The 21,568-nt window shown below is 35.8% G+C and overlaps 1 protein-coding gene across 9 annotated transcripts in view; it reads left to right on the top strand.

The window, feature by feature from the left end:
* LOC110452441 (teneurin-m-like) overlaps positions 1 to 21,568 on the top strand; it is a 202,283-nt gene that overhangs the window by 1,816 nt on the left and 178,899 nt on the right. For all 9 annotated transcript variants that reach the window (XM_021500988.1, XM_021500987.1, XM_021500984.1 and 6 more), the window contains exon 2: positions 8,889 to 9,066. The gene's annotated coding sequence lies outside the window, so the exon portion shown is untranslated. The remainder of the gene's footprint in view (positions 1 to 8,888; positions 9,067 to 21,568) is intronic.

Raw genomic sequence — 21,568 nt, 5'->3', positions numbered from 1 at the left:
TTTGATGCATTTGGATTGGAGAAGTTTGTTGAAATATTTCCGGTTTTTAGTTGTTATATGCGTTACCATATAAGAGGAAAGTTATCTTATAATTGGTTTGGTTTGGTTTGGTATTGTTTAACGTCCTATCAACAGCTATGGTCATTTAAGGACGGCCTCCCATGTGTGCGAGATGCATGGGTGTAGTGTATGCGAGTGTGTTTTGGGAGGCTGCGATATGTTCGTGTTTGTCTTCTTGAGTCAGGATACAAAATGAAACTTGACAATATGATATTCAAGTTTTAAGATGACATTTAAAATGATGAAAATTCAAATTTGGAGTAAATTCTGTATAGGTCATATAACCTGGCCCACGTAAGGGGGCGAGAGACAAATTTAATTTCTTTTGTCTTTCCCGACCATTGCCCTCCGCGCTTCGTAACCCCCCTTCTTGTTAGTGTGTATACCATTCACTTAGTGTTGAACTTGTCAATAAAATGCAGAAACTATAACACGTATAAACTTTTAATATTCAGGGGACCCCTATTTTGTAAAAATGAGGACATGTGTGTCATACTGCACAGTCTCAGTAGCAATTGAAACTAACAAGCACTGAAAAAGGCAAAAGGTTGGCTAAGGTCACCAAAGGTCACCAAAGGTCTCGTATTTCTCACAGGCTTGAAAGGTACACAGTGGCAGTTACACGAATATTATTGGAATGGCGATAACCCAGACAAAACGTACAACATTGAAGGTTTGTCTGTCTATATGCTCAAGGTATCCAGTAGCTGTCGGTTTCAAATTTCTGATATTGATACTTGCGGTAGAAATTTGATACAGTCTGCGTGGATAACACGTTTGAATGACTTTACGATATAAAGATATTTAGTTCTAGTCTTAGTGAGAATGTATCATGCCTGTTTTCTTAATGAGAATATATCATGCTTGTTTTGAATGGGACGTGTGTGTGTGTGTGTGTGTGTGTGTGTGTGCTTTCCATATATTTCTTAAATCGTATGAATTTTAAGCGTTCGTAATAAGACCCACTAAAGATGTACACTTCAAATATCATTTTATGAAAATGATTTCATATTCACGACATCTGACTCATCATACTTGATGTTGAAGAGGTTAATCATTGACATTCAGACAAGGGTATATAACAACTTAAATCGGACGAAGCTCACAACCAAAATGTGATCGCTCAAAATACTGTTCCTAGCATTCTGTCTTATCCTTCGGCATTCATTTTACCATATTTTTTTTCAGTTATAGAAAAATGCAGATTTCTTCAAACCTATTGATATGTAAATATTCAAATTTTGAATAACTGCCTTTCAATTCATGACATAACTATACCCCGTTATTAAACTGATTTGAATAAAATTATTTCAAATCGTGAAAATTCCTGTTCTTCGACACAGACAAGAAAATATTTCAGTCTGGCAAATACAATCGTGCTATTCAAGGCTGCATTCAAACTTCAAAAGTTGGTATGCAATTTAAAAGGACCAACACCGCTCTTTTTTAATACTTTTAACTAGGGTAATCTTGTAAGTAATCTCTTTAGGTAATCTAATAATTCAGTTATCAAATCCACTTTGTACCAATTGAATTTAATTCTTGTGGTCAGACTAAACCTGTGTGGGAAACCAGAGTATTCCAACATCTGAATGTATTTAACTGAAAACAATGTCTGCATCTAAGATTTGGCACCTTACAAATACAGCTGTTTTATTGAAGTAGGTTGTCTAGTCGTTAGATAAACAACTGCCTTGAGTACTTGAATTATAATTCCGACTATGAAAGCTGTTATTATTTTAATTAAAAATTTGAAAGGCATATTTGATATTGGAGTATATATACCCTTGACAATTTTCTTGTTCCTCTTCGCTCCTCCCATCTCTGTTTGCAATAATCCTTCTCCATTTCCCCTGACCCAACCCTTATTGCCTATAGCAAATTTGTCAAAATTTGGTGTAGAAAGAAGTTAAATCCCCTAAAATAAATACAGGGCAAAATATTTGCTTTAAATTCCTTTTCAATTAAAAAAAAGTCAGTTGCCCTGTTGGGGTCAGTAGGCACGTGTTCTGACCCTGAACTAGACATTTTGTGACAATAATGGATTAGATATAGTGTGACGTGCCATGTGGATTTTGTTACCATGGTAAATGTACTTAAGTTTTGAAGTAATAAATTAATTAAAACGTAAGTAATAGATTAATTAAAACGTATACCACTATATAATTTGTTTCGCTAGAGTTGTTAAAAAAAAAAAAATTGTGTTGATAACAATTGTAGTTGTGTTCAGAATTATCAGAGTTAATTCGATGTTTTTATTCCTTATACATGTAAAAGATAAACTTTGAATGCACAAAATGAAGAATTTATCAAAAGATGGAAATTTTCTTTAATTGGTGGTAAATATATTTGGGACATTATTTAGTCAGTGAGTGAAATAATTAATGAAAACACCAACATTTCTTTTCAGAGACAAATAAGGTATTTTGTATTGCATGTTTATTTTTGGGAGGGGTGGGATTGGGGGGGGGGGGGGGCAAAATCTCTCTATTGGCGTGTGTATGAATTGATATGGTGCTGTTATTAGGATAAGCAATATGTAATATTTCTTCTGCAATATAATTACTTGAACATCGTTATTTACTGTAGTCTTTTTTTGAAATCCCAAAGATGATAAAAAAAAATTAGGACATTTACCATACATGTAATAATGATGATCGTTTTTTAGGATAGCTACAGTACCTGTTCAGTTTTAGTTTGCCCATACTGGGGACGATCACTCTTACAGTGATCACTTACTGGGGGCAATGATTGCTGCTCAGGTAGTATAGGGTGTGTGTATGTGGGAGTTCATGTACTTCTCAGGTAAAAACTACAGGTAGATCTTGGGTGAGGAGGACAGGTGAATTTTAATGGAAAAAGAGGATATACAGTCCCATAAGTCATATACTGACAATGTAAACTCAGTTCAAACTAAAGACACATTATATTACTACAGTGGTACACTCGATTTGAGAGGTGGCCATACAATGAATAATTATCGACGATTTTGAATTCTCAAGGGTAACAAGTGGAAGATAACATTTCGGGGAGTATTAGTCAGGGTAAGTAAAGTGTAACTGTGTCGGGTTGTACATTTCAGGGCTCGGCCGTGGGGAATTCCATGACTCAGGCATACATACACAATATATATATATACAATTGGTCTTTAAAAGCCCTCCATTAAGATGTTATGTAGTCAGATAAACATAATTTTTATATTGAGTTTGAAATTGAAATTGTGTTTAAAGAATATGATAGATTGGAATTGGAATGATGTTGGAAATATTTGTTAAGAGGGTTTTGGATTGGGGAGTTTGTCAATGGGGTTTGCGTAAAATTTGAATTTGTAAGTAATGTTTTTCAGTCTTTTCAAGTATTAACATTTTTAGCTCACCTGGTCCGTAAATAAATGAGGTTGGTTCGACCCCTGAGGTCAGGGGGGCGGGGCACTGAAGGGGAGCTTAGCTAAATTTGCTTTAAAACGCATCTCCTCCTAAACACCAGAGAGGATTTCAACCAAATTAAGTCTGAAGCATCACTAGGGGAGCTAGGGCCCCAAAGAGGAAAATTATCTAATATTTTGCTTTAAGACGCTAATATCCCCTAATTGCCTGAGTGGATTGTACAAAATTTGGTCGAAAACATAATTGAGGAAGAACAAACATTTCTTAATTGAATGAGGTTGATTTGACCCCTGCGGTCCTAAGAAATGGTACAGCTAGATTATCATATTCTATGGTGTAGTTTTCATGTACTGTTAAAAATTGGTTTCTAGGTTTATTAAAAGTTTACAGTTGAATGAAAATTAAAGTATTGTCTAATTACACCCTGTGATATGACATATTACTTATTTCAAAATCTGTTAACATGGCAACTCAATGGAGGCCTCTGATTAGTTGAAAGTCAGATATTGTGGTTCCAGTTGGGTTAGAACATAGATCTTGTCTGGTTTTGAGGAAATTTCATATAAAGATGTACTAATGCATTCAGTTGTAATGACTTAAATATGAAACCAGGTGAGCGATATAGGTCCAATGGACCTCTTGTTAGTAATTGTGAATAGGATTACCTAAATGTTCAATGTGAAATGAATTGCATCATTAGTTTTCATTAGGGTTTAACTCATTCACCCCTGAAGACACATTTGAACTCTTCCAATTCAAAGGATGGAACAGTTCATAATAAAATTTCAGGGGTGAATGTGTTAAAGTATTGGTTTCTCATATTTCAGTTTAGGATTTAGGATATATCTGGGCTAAGGGGATTTAATATTTGGATATAACGGTTGAAGTTAAGGGAATATAGCTTTAGAGTTTCTAGGATATTTGGGTTAGGGTTAGGATAATTAGGAATACATTTTTCGAAGTTGGGAATAAATTTGTATTTCATCAGGCATTGGGAATCTTTAGAACCAGGGAAGGTGGAGCTGAATTTGATGTTAGTGTTTTGAGGAAGGGTTACATAAAATTTAATTAAAAGCATTCAAAATATTCTGTAATATTAACGATAACATATAAATTGCGTAAATGAATTTTTATCTTGATGCTGATCAAGAATTACTCCCATCAGTGCACTACACAGTGAGAACAGAAATACGAACATTTCAGAACATGCCAACGTAGATAAAAGTGACACAAATTTGTTTAGATTCGGAGCGTTATTTAAATTGATTTAATAATCAGGCATGTTTTTTTTCCCAAAATGTCATCGAGGTTTTTACGACTGTATAATGAGTCGCTAGTGTGGGAAGTTGGGGGGCGATACGTAGGTTTGACACACTGGGAGAAATATAGGGGAGCATGTTGGTGCATATAAATGACACTTAGATCCAGGGCTTTAGATAAAGTTGACGGGCACACCTGACCCTTAAAGGACCCTTGAAGGACCTAGAGTTGCCAGGTCAGTTAGGAAATGGTCTTAATGTCGTGCGGTCTCCGGTGACCCCAGGCTTAATTTCGCATCATTTCCCCAAGCTTTCTATTCGGTTGATAAATGGACAGTTCGGGAAATTGAGGAAAAATCGGAAAATTGCATAGCATCGCGAGGAAAGTGTTTCAGGATGCAAATTGCTGGCTATCATAGTGGTTTATTGGTCATAGTTTTTTTCCCCAAGGGGAACCAATTAGAATGTCAAGGTCAGATAGCCTGTATTTGTTAACCGATTGATACCTGTTTAATATTAAGGAAGAAAACTAATGAAAAGATTTGAGGCAATATCTCGTAGCAAAGGTCAAGGTCATGTCTCATATATTATATTTTAACATCGCTACAAGTATACCTAACAAAGAGAAGCTTACATTGCAAGGGTCAAGGTCATATAAACTTCTGACAAAGGGAGACAATCCACTGGTGCACTTCATAGGTCGCGCTTATTGGATAATAAGGTAAAACCAGACATTCAGTTTTAGACATTGTCATTTAGTAAAACCAATTCAACATCAATATTTGATAGAAAGCGATAGAAAACTGTAAAGATTTTTGTATGATATTTATATAGTCTCGCAGCAACCAAATCTTTGCAAATCTTCTGACTGGATTCCGCCAGAATTCTGATAACATATTTGGAGCATTCATCTGAGGTTTGAAAGTGTTTCAAAAGATTTGCTTTTGAATTGATTCTGTGCAGAGGATATTAGCCTTAGAGAGTGACTGTCTGTGCTCAAGGTTACGCGAGTAAATTCCACGTTTTTTTTCATTCTATCACATCAGGATTCTCCTCGTAGGATTCCAGGCATCGGATTTGAAATATTATAACGCATCGGAATGACTTTACGGAATAATTTAGAAAGTTTAATTCGATTTGAATCCATGAGAACTTCCAGGTTGTATGAGCCGGAACGTTGATAAAATGGCACAAATACAAAATCAATGTGGTATTTGTGGTAAGATGCCCGCAAGTGAAGTGCCGTTCTCGGTGCGTAGAGCTTGTTTACAAGGCGACGATGAAATGTGGTTTTTGTGATTTTGGTGTGGTGCAGTGAACATCCTTGGCTTCAATGTAAACAAACATCATTTTCTTAGTCTTAAAAATCAAATGATGTTCATGCATTCTCGTTTAACCCTTTCACCACTGAAGACCATAATGGACTATATCCAAATCAATGCATGGGAGAATCTACTAAAATTGCATAGGGGTGAAAGGGTTAAAAGTCTTTTGAAAGCTATGGGTACGGGCAGGAAGGTACAATATCACTAGATTTGAGGTTAACAAATTAAACCTCTAGGTTATGTTTTTAAATGTAGAAGCTACTTGTCTTATGAAAATACTACAAGGACGGAGAAGACATGGTCCATTTTGTCTATGCCAAGGTTGATGGTCATGACGAGTGCCTAGATTGATGGTCAACACAATATACAGTTTACACATAACTGTAAAAGATTGACGAGGATCATTGCAAAAACAATCGGTCGCTTCTTTTTTTGACATCCCCTGAGATACAGTTTATTTTCGTTTTAAGGCCATGGACAACACAGTGGACCGAGAAGAAATTGGCTATAAACGGCACTGGAAAGGCGTTTGATATCAGTTACGTTGATTGCAACAGGCGGAATGCTTTCTGCTGCCCACTTTCACGTAAAAAAAAGTATGGCGGAATACAGCCTGGAGATTGTTTCTGTATCGGCTAATCTTCATCAGGCAGGCTCTTTGGGGAGTTGATTTCACAATTTGACCAGTGTTGATATTGACTTAGTCATGAGTGGACACAGGACAAGAGACAATAGCAGAGTGATGGATTTTCCCCGACTGTTCAACGGACAAAAACACGGTTTTATGTGTGTGTCCCAAGGGACTAGATCTGTTCACTATCTCAAAGCCCTTGTCCTTATATTTCTGATTTCCCGAGCTTCATTCGCGACAAAACATCACAGTTTTATCTGTGTTTTACTCGCAAGGCATAATGTGCTCATCACTATCGCGAAATCTAACGCGGACGAGTATTGGTTTTGATCACTTAGTGTATAGCAGAAGACACGACTCTTAACAAAATAAAACTCATGCATGATTTGCAGAGAAATTTTGAGAAATTCTGTGGGTAATGAAGAGCCAATCATGTCGGCCTGTCATTTAGCTTGCTAGAAGCTCTGTACCAGCTATGATATTAGCGTGATAGCTTGTAATGGCTGCTCTTGATTAGAGCTCGTGTGCACTACCACATAGAGAGTAGACGATTCCATTTGAACAGAAAACGTGCATGTATGAGAGAGGAAGAACATTGTTTATAATTTAAATTACAGCACTCAGATGAGCGTTCCCAAGGTTGGTTGTCGTTGATTCTGCTATAATCCACAGATTTTGTTTTCATGACAATATAGATCATTGTAGTATATGTAAATATGTATCTCCGTATATATTTGTGTGTACTTTATGATGATACATGGTCCTGTCTCTCAAGTTGAGCTCCCCTTCAATAAAATGATTTTTCGTTAGTTAATTTATCAGTAAACACTGTTAAAGGTCAGATATGTTTTATTTGTTTACTCTTTGTCTGAATTGATTGTGAGATACTATTGTAATGGGTTATACAGGTTTTCAGATTGTGCAGGCTCCTCAATCATATATGTTCCCATAGTACAGGTTTCTTGATCAAACAAGTGACTGGATACTACAGGTTTCCATATTAATCAGGTTTCCAGATTATACAGATTTCTTGATTGAATTAGTTTCAAGATTGTACAGGTTCCTGGATTAAACAGGTTTCCAGATAATACAGGCTCTACGATTAAACCAGTTTTCAGATTTACTGGTTTCCAGATTAAACTTGTTGCCAGATTATACAGGTTCCCTGATTAAACTGGTTTCCAGATCATACAGGTTCTTGGATTTAAATAGTTTCAAGATTATACAGGTTCCTGAATCAAAAAAGTTTCCAGATCATGCAGGTGCCTGGAATAAACAGGTTTCCAGATTATACAGGTTTCCAGATTATACAGGTGTCCAGATTATACCGGTTCCTGGGTTAAACTGGTTTCCAGATTATACATGTTCCTAATTATGTTGGATTCAGTTTAGACAGATTCTTCCTTTCTTTAGAATTCTTTAATCTAAAGGATGACTGCTACCTGCAACGTACAAACATAATATAATGATTAGTTACATAGTGTGCTTGCCACGTTATGGAAATATGATATGGTAGCACAATATGTCTGTTTTAAATGATGTATGAATTCTACATCTGAAAAGAAATTCATACATGTGCTTGTCCTTTCAATATGATTGCATAATTATTGCTTTCCTTTGTGTATGGGGTACAAACAAGGATAGAAGTACGCGTCAACCTGGAATACAATCTTCTACAAACACTGTCATCGTCTACGACTTCCAGTGGCGGTGAACAGTTAAAAATGTGTGTTAGAAACTAATATTCACTGTACTTATGCTTTTGAGCAGTTCAGATTTTTTGATGAATTTTTCAGAATGAAAATGAAACAAAAATTTAATTGGTTCGACTTGCACAGTTATTTTTGATGTATGTTGCTAGGTTGATGATGTAGGTGTTTATTTCAAAATAAAAGGGAAATGTGGTACATGTAAAGAAAGTTCAGCTTCACACCGTAATTTAAATGCTCTAAAAATCACCCATCTGTACAGTAAAGCCTTGTTACAATGCCACTGTTTCTCCTGTTGAATTTTGGAATTATGAAGGTGATTCGTGATAAAAGAAAGGAAAAGGGAACATTGAAATGCTTTGGCAGTAAGTGAGGTGGCAAATGAAATGAGATACGTTATGCTGAGGTTTTGCCGTATTTTCTATTTTTCTTCTCTCATTTGATTCACTGTAAATTCATATGTATATTTTGTAAAATGGGGTTTTCTGGTTGTAATATCTTTTCTGTCTCACTTCCAGATTGTTTAGCTGACTATTTACGATGACCTGAGAACTACGGAGTCTAGGAAGTCTGTCTGGGATGACAAAGAGCTGGAGATTTTCCCCTGTTGGATATTTTTATATGTGTTAGTGCAAACTACAGTCTAGTGCTTATTAATTCTTCTATTCTGGATCTCTTGGAGTTCTCATACCAATGGTTTGTATATTTTACTTTTATTTACCAAGAGTCGGGGAATTTTTGTTCATATTGGTGAAGCAAAGGCGACACTTTCTCAACATCAGCTTTGTCTGCACAAGTGGTCTCCCTGCCTTAATTGTCTGCAATAATGCTTACCCTGCCTTAACTCTTGAAAAAATGCCTTGATTTTCATGAATTGATTGATTGATTGATTGATAGGTTTTACGACCGCTTCACTACCGAGTTTTCATGAAACTTTCTACATGAGTTTATAGTATCATTTAACACTCAAGATTGATTTTGACCCATATGTGAAAATCAACATGGCCGCCAGCAAAGGCAGACGACACATCCAGTAACTTTGAATTCTTATGTATTCGAGTACCCTTTCACCACTGTAGACCATAATGGACTAAACCAGATCAATGCATGGTAGAGTCTGCTAAAGTTGCATAGGGGTGAAAGGGTTCACGCTCAAGTTTGATTTTGACCCATATGTGAAAATCAACATGGCCGCCAGCGAAGGCAGACGGTACATCCAGTAACTTTGAATTCTTATGAATTTGATTATTGGTATGGAATGTATACGGCTATACGTGTCCAAACTGAACATCAGACAGGGTCATCCAACTTCTTATTTTTCCACTGTTTTATATATGATTGAAAAAAATCTTGATTTTATCCTAAAATATAATGTTCACAATAGAAAGGTGTTGGATAGGTTTGATACATGTCTGGCGACGTATTCAGATGGACCTGGTTTTCACAGGATATTAAGAGCTAAACTTGGACAGATTACATAATATTTAGGCCGAAGGCCATGGAATCGGATATTGGTGCATTAGGAAGTTATGATACACTAAAAATAGGCATAAGGTGAAGCCCAGGAGAAACAACTATGCTGTATGATATATTCTTGATAGAATGTGATGTTCATGAGACAGTTACTTGCCAGGGGAGACAATTCCTTTTCAGAGGAAAATAAATATGGCGTTGATTGTTATAACCAAGAGTTTCCAATCAATGTGTCTGTATAGCAACAGGTAAATCACTTGTACATAAATTGGATCATATAGACATTGTGTCAATGTTGTTGTTTTTTTCGTCTGCACATACAAAGTTTAAAAAACAAAAATGCAACAGAAAAGTTTTTAATAGCAGCCTGGTACAGTAATCAATCATGATGCTTTAAGCTGGAGGCGGCTGTCTTTGAGAGGATGCTGAAAGCCGATTTTGTTGCCCAATCTTATGACGGAATCGCGGGATTTTGTGGAATTGTGTTTATGCTTGCTCTCGTCGATGCTGTGGGATTATAGTCTAAAGCGTTAATTGTCTAAGCAGTGTCTGCTCATGTCTAACGTCGACAGAGAGTTATGGGCCTGATCTGTATCACGATGGTGTTTGTATCTAGTAAGACTCTTTCCTGTAACTTCCAATAAGGCTTAAAATGGATTTTTTTTAAAGGATTTACAAATGTCAAAACGGAAGACTCTCCAAGTCTGAGGCCTTCAACAGTATTGATATTTGATCCGTGGTCTCATTAGACTGTGCATTTATCAGAAATTTGAGGGGAAAAAATACAATTAATTGTGCATTTTCTTTTAAAGCCAGTGCAGCTCAATTAAACCGACGAAAAAAACCTGGGGGTGTCTGATTGTGAATCATTGAAATTGTAGCCAAACTGTTGATTGAAGTTTGAAATCATATTGTTTTGTGGATGCAATTCTAATTCCCAACGTTAATGAGTGACAAATTCATAAGACAAAGAGGGTGGTTGGTTTATAAATTACAGAATTACGAATACTGATATATTACATACCATTACACTGAAACATCTGTGTTGTAAATTGTATTTTCTGAACTGTAGGGCTAAGTTTAAAAGTAGGCCAACATTTTGAAATCGATATACATTTTCTTTTATTTACGAACTTTATTTTTTTATCAAATAGTAAATCAGCTAATGCATTTCTGTGGTTGCCATGGATAAACCTTTAATCAGAAATCTGACACCATTGCATGTATCGCATGTAACGTGACAACCTGACACTGCAGTAAACGATGCTCCATGTGGCAACACGACATGGCACCCTCATATACAGATGATTCCCTCAGCAGCTCGACACTACTAATCGTATCGCGTAAAAAACCTGACATTTTTGTCCAGGTACCATAGTCATGTAGCAACCCGATACCATTACCTGTATCGCATGTAACGTGATAACCTGAACCTGCAGTAAAGGATTCTCCATTTAGCAATACGACATGGCACCCTCATATACAGATGATTCCCTCAGCAGCTCGACACTTCTAATCGTATCACGTAAAAACCCTGACATTTTTGTCCAGGTACCATAGTCGTGTAGCAACCCGATACCATTACCTGTATTACAATAGCCAATAAAATGTTATCGGTATATCGTGTTCTAAAACAATGACGAAAGGGCTACAGACCTGTATATAATTTCTTCCCTTTCACTCTCGACTGTGTGTTATATAAGTCCCGGGGGAGGAGGCGAATTGAAACCAGAATAGCATTCATGTTCTTTCTGGTGCATCTGATTGTAACAGTGGATTTTACGATCATAAATACACATCTGGTGATAAATTGGCTGATAACGTGTACCTTTAGTTCTTCTGGGTCAACAGTGAAAATGGATCCATGTATTCTAGCTGTATTATCTATTTGGCAAAATTACCCAAGGGAAGCACCATGCACCAGCTGTTGACGTGTTAGATTAGAGTAATCTCCCTTTGTAGGTGTCTGCTGCATACCAAGACCACAGGAACTGGTGATACAAATTCTGAAAATATTAATTGTTTAGTAAGATACTGTTAATTTCTGTTAGAAAATGGAAACATTGTTTTCAAAACACAACCACAAGACTGCATATCATGATAGAATTTACCATGTCTTAATTCTTTCACAATTTAATGATCAGTCGATCATTTCTGTTTTATGCTTTACTTGTGTTTAGTACTTGTAATTGTAACTTTTCTCAATTTAGTCCTACAAATTGACTAGTTATATATATAGTGCCAATATGTTACTGTGCGGTCTTGTCATGTTATACAAACGTCTGACCAAACATAAAACATACCTGTCAGCTTTTTGAAATTTCAATGGGGAAGATCAATACACATGCTTAGATGAAAAGACATCAATAAAACATTTGTATATATATATACTGCAGGGGAAAAAGATCCCTTTTAAATGGCATCTTTTAAGTTGTGCTTTCAGATAAAATCATCTTATCTCAGAAAAAAGGAAAAGTTTATCCAATTTAATTGTTGAAAATGCTCAATTTTAGGGTCCCAAATCGAGAGTCTCCCTCCGAAATAGGGAGAGCTGGCAAGTTTGATGAAACCTCTGCTAAAATATTAACCAATTGTTGTAGTATGCTTGCTATTAATTTGACTTATCTTACAATATTTTGCCAAATGATTTTGAATATTATAATAGGTATGGTCAAGATCCGGGCCAATCATATATTACATTTGACAAATACTGACAAATCATAATGTCTTTTGCAAAAAACAATGTCTTCAAAACTTGACCTTGAATTCGAAGACCGATTTGTTTTCATCAGATTCTAGGTTTCAAGTTTCGGTGATTAAGATACTCTTCATTGAGAAAACACGCCCCATTAGTAGTTGATGGAGATATACATCATTTTCGATTCCTCCGAGTTTTAAGTACAGCTGTGATGATTCGATTGCAGTTATTGAAAGACTGCTGGATTTATAAAATCTCTCTGACATTGCTCTCAAGTTCCACTAGTACGCTTGTCAACAAGCCAGATGGATGGCACGAAATTAAAAACATATCTATCTTCGTGGAAAATGGGGGGCATTTGACGGCATTGACAAGACCAAATATGGGCAGGATGACAAATTGTTGGGGTGATTATCGATAGCGAGTAGGGTGTTTGGGGATGCCCATTTGGCCCCCTGATCCAGGAGGCAGATTCGGGAGGCTATGGGGGGATAAAGGTGTCAGAATGATGAAAGGTCAATTAGTGCTGATTAGCCTGACAACAACTTGGTGTGCCGTTGAGCTCGCCCTGCGGGACATCATTGTAAACACACAGGCCCATGGAGCCAGTCCCGAGGGACATCAGTTTATACACGGGGATAGAAACTGTCACTGCAGATCTTTTTTGCTGTCCTTTTTTCAAAAGAAAAGTGTGGTAAATTACATCTTGTAATTAATATGCTCGCTATGTATTTAATTTGGCGTCCTCCTCCTTTCTGCCATCAAAGTATTTGCTCCACGATCGCCCCACACTCCAACTCTCGTCATAACAGCTAGTGGCCTTCTCACTCCCAACGCAACTTCCTGTGGACATCATGCACAATAATGGGAAAAAAAGAGAAAATATTGAAATCAATGCAGAAGAGCCTCTTAAATGAAGTCTCTCAAACAAAAATTATGTCTTGTATTTAAAACTTTGCTTTTGACAACTGTCAGTTCTTTCATAAATAAATTATTGTCCTAGTTTTCATAAACACTATATATATATATACAACAGATGACACATTGTATATTTTGTAAAACTGACAATTCATTCAAAATCCAGCTGTCGTACTTTGCATAAACATTTTTGGCAGATAAAAAAAAAAGGGTTTTCCGATGATTACACTGAAGACATGCAGAGAACTTTTGACATCAAAGGCAGACATTTATAGTCGGTCATTAACGTTATTGTGACGTCGTTGTGTATATTTCGCAGTGTGTTGTTTATCATTAGAATCGAGCGCAAGGCGCCTGGTTTGTTATGATGGATCGTTAGCTCCTAACATTCTCCCGTTATTGGCTAATGAACCTACCTACATGGTGGAAACACATCATCGCCGTTATTACAGCTAACAATTAATGTAGCTTTATTGGAGTGTTATAGTAAAATCCACTTATGATAAATTGTATAAATACATTATGATTTCGGATGAGCGCATGTAATCTGTTTTTATTTGAGCACGAAACAGTTCCTTTAATAGTCCATTAAACTTTCAGATTCTATCTTATTATTGTTGCTGATTTTATCACGTATATTAAAAACAAAAATCATCTTTATAGTGCATCACACAATAATACGGTGCTCCAGTGTTCGAAATGATAAGTTCTGCTTTTTACTTACAGGGCTATTAAAGTTATTGTGTAATACCATTTGAAAAAATGGATGGCGCAACATGTAGATCTTAGAGTCTTTAAAAACATGTTTATATACATTGCAAAACATGTGCAGTTTATGAGGTTATGCACACATGTCGACTCGCCAAATTACTTTTAAGCACATGTTTTTTCATATTTTATTTAACAAAAAGTTTATGTATTCGATAATAAATAATTGTTTTTGCAAACTTTAAGAATCCGCTACGTGGATTCAATCATTTATACAGTTTGCAAAAAAAATCTTTTCAAACCCAGATGAAAATTAAAATAAACAACCTCAATGCTTAATGAATAAAACATGTTGAGACAGGTGAACTTTTTTAAGGTATCTTTTTGTATGGAATATGTTTTAAGGTAAAAGTTTTGCCATTTTGCTGAAGGCATTATATTGGTTTATTGGTGTATTGGTGCTTTCTGTTGGCATTCTATGGCAATATGAATGCCAAATGGACAAGGGCAAATTCAATGAAGCACACATGTGCACTATACAGCACTTCATGTTTGATTTGCCTTTGTCCAGTTGGCATTCACGTTATCTTATGTAAATCACATAGAAAAATAAACTTTTTAAAAATTCAGCTTTTAGCTCAAATTGGTGTTTGTATCATATATGCTTATTCAATGAATAGAACAGTCAATGGTCAAGCGTAGCTAAAAACAAAGTAACAGTTTCTTGTGAATATAATAATATTTGATAAATAATTTTCTTTTGGTATGAGAAGGTTCATTGGAAAAACTTATACAAATTTTTACTTGTTGCAAAATACTGCTTGTTGTGACATATAACCAAAATGAAATACGGTGTAGGTGCTTTTTCCACGAAAATATCCAGTTTTCCATTCTCCATTGAACTGGGGGGATGGTCATACTGAAATATTAACGTTGTATATGGCATTGCCAACATATGCATATATATCCCTACCACATTCAGATATCATTCATATCAGTTATGAATGCCATGAGACGATTGTTGACGTCATCATTATTATGACATCATAATTGTTACCTTGGATACCACTGACCTACTTCTATGAAATATGCATTTTATGATTGATAGGAAAGTACTTTTTCAAAGGATCTTGATCAAAGAGCCAGTGCATTTGAGAATTTTGTTCTCGCCTTGATTATTCAATGTTTTGTTGAGTATACACTGAATGTACCTCCATTTTGTACTTCTAGATGTAGGTAATTAAGGGTAAGCCGAGTTACATGTTGGTTTGTGTGTTTCGTAAGCAAATCCTGACACGTTGATGTAGGATTTCTTTGTCACACAGCCGATCAACCTCCAATACATTATAACCATTCCATACGTCCTATAGCTAATAGAATATAGACTCCCATTGAAATCGATTTTGAAAACTTTGAGATGCTTCACCAGGATTCATTGTCATGTTTGCCATAAGAATAGAAGTTCATTGGCACATGCACTTTAAGAGTCGAGCACAGCGTCATCCACAAATGTTTATATTTGGTCGTGGAATTCGAAATTGACATTCGGGACAATTTCGACAACTGGCTCTAGAAGATTAAAATTGCTATTTGAAGCTTAATTATTTTCTGACTTTTTCATATAATTTGCACATTACAGAGTGGTTTTAATACAAACTCCCACTTTCTCCTCCTCGTATAGATTTTTCATTTCTTAAAGAGGTTTAATTTTCTGAATAGTGATGTTTGTCAGTTGAACAGTTATTGACTTGTAGCAAGGTTTGTAATGTGGTTTTATTATCCATATAATTGATTCTATTTTTAATAAAAACATTCCATGTATTATATATATCACTCAACCTAAAATCAATAGCTATTTAATTACTCTAGCCAATGGCTTGCATTGAAAACTAGATCCGACATGTCTTAAAAAGAATTTAGATTAAACAAGGAAGCGTATTAACATCTCGAAATAGAGCAATATGTTTGCAGTTTTCCCAATTACATTGCCAAAGGGCACTATGTGACTTAATCATCTTTATATTTTCTGATCTACCAAAGTTACCATTACATGGGTTTTATTGTGTGTTCATCATGAAAAGCTAGGATCAGTCAGCAGGCTCACAAAAAGATGGGGAGCATAATGAACCTTGACAGCATTGTTTCAGGTTTCTGTGGAAATGTTCAGGGGAAAAAAAGAATGTCGCATATGACTTAACACCGTTGTTATGTTTAAGAATAATAAGTACCTCACACATTTTAACTGATTTGTGGTAGAGTTATCTGCCCTTGGATAGCTCACAATGTACCTGTTTTGTGTTAGAGTGATCTCCCTTACACAATATACAATGGTACCTGTGTTTTGTTTCAGAGTTATCTCCCTTAAGGATATGTGCTTCCTTACATATTATGCAAGTGATTTGTTTTTAGAGTTATCTCCCTTAATAATAGATGCTTCCTTACACGTTTTACCTGTGATATGGGTTAGGGTTATCTTCCTTAAGGCTATTTGTGACCTTACACATTACACATGTGATTTGTGTGAGAATTATCTCCCTTTATCTGTGACTTAGAATTAAAGTTGTTATAATTGCCAGTGTTATCATTTATATAGGTATTGTTGTGTACAATTCAGTGTGCTGCCATCAGTGTGTTTAACATTGGTCCATGTTTACATCAATTAAAGGTCTAGTTTTATATATTTCCTAAAGTCATACTCTTCAGAAATGAAATACATACTATATCATGAACATACCTGTCTTTAGATTCTCTCAATCCTGTAACATTTCCATTTTGAGGAGCATGACATTATTTTGATTTAACCTAGATTTACACAGGGAGTGGTGTTAAACTGACAGATAAAGCTTATACCCTTCAGGAACACCGGGTCTTGTTTTCTTTGTATTTTTCAAAGCTCTTCCTGTAAACTATTTATTTTTTCATATTTTGCCCCTATTTAATCACTTTGGAGATCAAATTGTAGTTTTATTTAATAGGATTTTTGTTTAATAGGATTAAATAGGATAATTGATGGATGTAGACATTTACTGCTTTTAAGTCCGTATCAGTAATATTACAATTTGCATACAAATAATTTTTTTACTTCGGCTAATGAAATTATGTCCAGGCAAGTGGTTATATTTTAGTTTAAAATTATTCCAATAATTGCCCAGTCCAATTTCAAACTCCCTGATTGTGGTTGATTGTACGACCTTTTTAGGGAGGCTTTTCCAGACCGAAGACCATAGGAGCTTCAGTGTTCTCTTGTTTTCTATTTTATTTAACATAGATATGATCACCCTATGACATGTCATTGAAAATACAGAATATAATCTATGCCTTCATGCTATTCTAACTAAATAGAAGGATTGGGTGCATGACCCATTGGATATTAAAGTCAATTTTCTTTTGAACTCTCTTTCTTCAAACGGCGGCACAAAGCTGTATTTCCTTTTTCGTCTCTGAAAGAAAAATTGTGTATAAGTAATTAATATGCAGTGTCTATTGAGAACTGATACTGTAAAAGGTTTATCCTATGTCATTGATTACACTAAATAATGTACCGCTTGTCCTTGCCATGGAAGGTAACCTTCAATCTGAATTAAGGCTTGTCTTTATAATAACTTTAAATATAGATATGACGTCAATAAATGTACTTTCTTTTCCCCGAAGAGCTTCAAAAGAAGCAAAAATACTTGAAAACTTACTGCGTTTCTTTCATTTATACGTGAACAGTTCAACAGTTTCATAATTAAATGAATTCATGTACATTATAGACGAAAGTTTCAAACTTGCATAAAAAATCCATTTCACCAAATTATCTACATATTTGGTCCTTTTGAGGTAAGATATAGATCAAAATTACGTATGTGTATAGGGTTGGGAAATTCCACCCTCTGGGGGTTTAAGCTGACTCATATAATGTACATTTTTTAGCATGTTTTGTTTCAGAGGGCTAGGTATTGTATTTCTCATATACCTTAGGGATGTCCATATCAGGATCGCACATCAAAGAACTTTCATTTTTAGTAAAAAAAAACAGGGAACTATTTCAACAATAGAAAGTAAAAAATCTGCTGGTAGTCGGGCTAACATAATGTTTTGAAGTGTTGAATAGTGTAATTTCTCCTTACTGCTCGGTACTGTTTGGGTCTAACAGCGTAGGTGTGTAGATAATAAGATAGTTATTCCAGTCATTATCACATGATCAAGGAAAACATCTGGATGACACTATTGCATATTCCAATTACGTGACCGTTAATTACCCAGTAGAAATGTGGGTGTGTCTGTGCACTCAAACTTAATTAGCCTTTATGGTTTATAAACAGTATCGTATTCACAGCTTAATATACTTTCTAACTATTACACACAATTACACACATAGTGGTTTTGCGAAAAATGTAGATTAATTAATGGAGAACGCCCCCCTTCTGTAGAATTGGACATCTGCATTCTAAGACACTACTTATAAACCACTGGCCCCCTTTGTAACACCTCTCATTACTGACTAAAGGGCCACGGTGGCCAAGTGATTAAGGCATCTTACATTCTGCTACCTGACTAGCCCTCCACCACTGGGTCGCAGGTACGTTGGAGGCCTAAGTGGGGCAGTCCCCAGGTACTGGCCGTAGGTCGGTGGTTTTTTCTCTGGGAACTCCGGCTTTCCTCCATCACCAAAACCTGGCACGTCCTTAAATGACCATAGCTGTTAATAGGACGTAAAACACAAACAAAACAAAAATGGTATCCCCTAAAATCTCTACCTGTGTCAATCTACTGTTTGATATTTCAAAGGTTGGAATAGTTTATTATGAAACTTCAGGGGATCTCTGTACCAGAAGCTGTTACTATATACATTACAAATTGATATTTTTTGGAACGATTATTGCTTTGATAAATCATTTCTGAAAGGAAAACTATTCCTTACGGGACTTTTATGAAAAGTGATGAAGATAAAATAAACAAAATATAATCAACAGCAGAGTTCTGAGTGTAGAAAAATGCAGTGAGGCTACTAGACCAGGATTTGAACCCTATACTTCAGTTTGTTGTGCCATCTCTCAAACCGACTGAGCTGCTTGGTCAACAGATGTATCCTGGCCAAATAGTGCTACAGTTATTTCTAAACAGAAGTTAAGGGGAGATTACTGTAAATACGAAAAAACCACAGTTTAGTTGGGACATGGAGCCTTAACATAAGGAAGGCGTGCGTGTGGTCAACACAACTATTTGACCAGGTGAAATGTCATTTAAACCTGTGGTCAAGATAATTTGACCAGTTCTAGTGTCATATTCCATAGGTGTATGACCAGGGATTTCGGTACGAGTGCACTATAAAAACGATGATCTTAAATAGAAGAAAATGTAAAATGTCGTTGTATGATTTGAGAAAACTGTTAATATTTGAAAACATACAAACAAACCCTCTTTTGAAAGACTATTTAAAATAAAATCTTGAAACATATTTTCTTTTCGATTTCAAGGAAGCTGACTTTTCTTTGTGAAATTACTTCATTGTCGACAGAATAAAAGGAATGGCTTTAATTTTCTCTTGAAACGTATATAAAACAAAAGAACAAGAATCCTTCAGACTATAAATTTTGATATCACCAACCATATGCCCTTGATCATGGCAGATAAATGTCCTTTATGTATACCCCTGGGCTCATAAAAACATTGATAGATATGCGTCAGGATTGTGCCTTGAAAATCATATCGGGGAAGAGCATTCGTTTTTTGTAATAGGACGACACGACTAAACAAAACGAGATTCTTAAAAACTGGAGCTTTTAGAAAATAAATACATCTAATGCAATTTCTGTATATAAAAGTGCAAAGCTTTCAGGCGTTTTGAGGGTTATGATATTTTTGAAGGTTTTTGAGAGTCAGATTTTTATATATAGAATAATTAAAAAGCTCAACCTTTTACACAATTGTTAATGGTTATTAATGACTCAGGTGTTGATAATCTTCAAAGTGAACACACAGGGCTACTAGTGGTGAAGGCCAACTCTTAGGCTGTTTCTGATCTACACTTAGCTCACACCTTGGGCAAATTTGATTTTTTTTTTCTTTTTCTTGGAAGGGAGTTGAATGGGGGGGATGCATCTGGAGAATGGAGGGTAAAAAAGGGTTGTACAAAAACATGTGTGCTTAAGAGGTTAATGAAATTGCTAAGTACCTCGTTTATCACTGGAGTCAATTGTTTCACCTGTAGTCAAAGACAGGTGTTGATGTACAATGAACAGGCGAGGCATCTGTATGTCGGAGCCTTGTGTACAGTAGCAGGTACAGTTTGTTTGGGCTTGATGATGCAATTTGACTCATTCACCCCTGAAATTCCATAATGAACTATTCCAACCTTTGAATTGGAAGAGTTCAAATGTGTCTTCAAGGGGTGAATTAGTTAATGGTGTCTTCTTCAAAGTTCTCAACAACAAAATTAATATGTATGCAATCAACATCTAATGGCTAGAAGAATATCTCTATAAAAAATTCAACCATTTAAAAAAAACAAAAATTTAATGATGAATTAATTTGTAAAGAAGCATTCTTCCTATTAATTTTAAGAACAGTGGATATAATTACTGTAACAGGAGAGTGAAAATGTAATGGGGCAAGACCAGGATTCGAACCTCGCACCACCAAACTGTAGACAGACACTTTAACAAACTGAGCTAACAGGTTGCAGGCAATTGACCCAGTCAGGTTCAACTACAGTACCTTAACCCTTTCACCACTGTAGACCATAATGGACTTATCCAAATCAATGCATCGAAGAGTTTACTTAAGTTACATAGGGGTGAAAGGATTAAATGTTTGAGATATTCGATGGCAGCAGAAACTACATAGAAATCATGTTGTCCTTGATCAGAAGAACAAGTAATTAATTTGGTATGGCCTCACTGAAGGTATGTAAAGCCTATGTAAATAGGACATTTGAAGCTTTGTTGCTCTATACCTGGCTGCTATCTCTCCGTGTTCACACCTGTAGACCTGCATCTCTCATGCTACCTCCCCATTAGCTGCTGTAATAGGTAGTCCAAGGACAAACTCAACCCAAATTCGCGCTCAATTGGCACCACGAATATCACTTTGGTAAAATAAATGGAATTTTGTCGCAATAGAAAGCAGATCCTGAGTCTTGATATAGAAAATAAATCTTGTAAATATTGTCAGGTTAATTTGTTGGGTTGCCAGTGAAACGTTGAGAGCTAATGCCTCTATCTTGATGTACGGGGTCTCATCGTTATATAACTTGACCATGTGATTGGATATCGGCAATTTATCACCATGGAAACACGAACAGATACGTGTTGATTGGTGGGTAATTGTGGAAGAGCACGCTATACGGTGTAAGTTTTATTGTATTTCCCGCATATTGATGAGCATGATATACCGTGTAAGTGTAATGGTAGATGA

Source organism: Mizuhopecten yessoensis, unplaced genomic scaffold, assembly GCF_002113885.1.
Source record: "Mizuhopecten yessoensis strain PY_sf001 unplaced genomic scaffold, ASM211388v2 scaffold6683, whole genome shotgun sequence".
In the NCBI taxonomy this organism is placed as follows: domain Eukaryota; kingdom Metazoa; phylum Mollusca; class Bivalvia; order Pectinida; family Pectinidae; genus Mizuhopecten; species Mizuhopecten yessoensis.
The sequence above is the reverse complement of the archived record's forward strand: the minus strand, read 5'-3'. Positions and strand labels throughout refer to the sequence as shown.